This window comes from Penaeus chinensis, chromosome 7, assembly GCF_019202785.1.
Source record: "Penaeus chinensis breed Huanghai No. 1 chromosome 7, ASM1920278v2, whole genome shotgun sequence".
Lineage (NCBI taxonomy): Eukaryota > Metazoa > Arthropoda > Malacostraca > Decapoda > Penaeidae > Penaeus > Penaeus chinensis.
Window position 1 is genome coordinate 14,069,427 of NC_061825.1, and position 1,791 is coordinate 14,071,217.

Here is a 1,791-nt window from a genome sequence, read left to right on the forward strand (position 1 = left end):
AGTCAAACTGAATTACTGCTGTGTCACGCACGTCCACCTTCGTAATATTCCTCGGCGAAACACTGTCCACTAACCCACGGCTTCGTCTTGATCCTTCCATGCGACTTGCGCTCGTGAACAATAAATTGAACATTGGCCATAATATATACGAGTGGTGGTGCGACCAGGAATGAATATATAGTGCATGTGTTGTTGGAAATTGCATTGGCTAAATGGAAACAAAACTGGGTGGGGGGTAAGACTGAAAGCATGCCTCGCCGCAGTCACTTTCCTTGTCGCTCTCTCTTTCAATATTTTCTATTTTCTTGTGTTCTTGCGTAGTTATCTTCTCCAACTGGCCCACATGTTTTATTTTATGTTTTGTTTTAATATATTTTCTTTTACATTTCTTTCTTCTGTTCTTTCTTGTTGCGGATTATATATATATATATATATATATATATATATATATATATATATATATTGTATGTGTATGGATGGGGGGGGGGGGGGGTGATTGTGTGTGTGAGAGTATGAGTGCAAGTGTGTGTGTGTGACTTATCAACAATAGCCTTGATGACCTATCAAATCTAGATATCACACGCTCTCTGAATCCGCATGCATATTGTATGGCAATCGGCTCAGTGCCTCAAAGTGGATGTTCGTGTTTATGTATTCGTTGAAATTGTTGATTTATTCATGTTTGCATATATATATCTATAGCTATCTCCACTTATATCTGTACCAATGAATATATCTGTTTATACCTATCTGTCTATCTGTATTTTAATCTCTATTTCTATTTATCTTCTATCTCATATATATCTATGTATCTATATATCTATCAATCTATTTATCTATCTATCAGTTTTTATAAATCTACCTATCCGTCTATCTGGCTTCATTCATCCATGAAACGGAATGATCACTGAGCTGATCAACCGTGGCATCCCAAACAAACTATATTTTGGGATGTAGTCAGGAGCCATAAAAGAGGCAAAGTAAAGGCCCCTTGGTATTTTATTTGCTCGCAGTTCCATCTAACTAGGAACGCCGTTTGTTCAGTAGGATTAAACTTCCGCCAGACATGTTGCACTGATAAACACCTTCTGCGGAAATCACTGCTTTGCTGCCAGCAGTTTCACCGTAGTCGGTTAGGTAAACATTGTCTATCTCTAAGTCTACTCATCAAATAAAATAGATTAAAAAAATGATATTAGCGATAATGCTATTGCTAATCCTAATGATGATGATCACAATGATTACATATATATATACATATATATACATACATATATATACATATATAAATATATATATATACATATATATATATGTAAATGTATATATGTAAATGTATATATGTATCTGTAAATATATATATTATATATATTATATATGTTTATATTACTGCCGCGATAGTCCAGTGGTTAGCGTACTGGACTCTGGCCCTTGTGGTCCCGAGTTCAATTCCCCGTCGCGGCGGTCGTCAAAATGCCTGCGCTCTGACTGCTGGCTCGAGCCCGAGGAAACGACATATCACCTTGAGAAGTCAAAAGCAGGTGTCGTAGGGGAAGTCACCGCCATATATATATTTATATATATATATATATGGTGTATTAGTAGCTATAATAGGGGTAATAGCGATAATATTTATGATAACAATAATAATCATAATGATAATAATAACAGTGGTGATAATATTAGTGATAGTAATAATAATAATGATAATTATAAGAATATCAATAAAAATAATAGTAATAAGAACGATGACAATAATAATAATACTATTAGTATTAATGATAATTATAA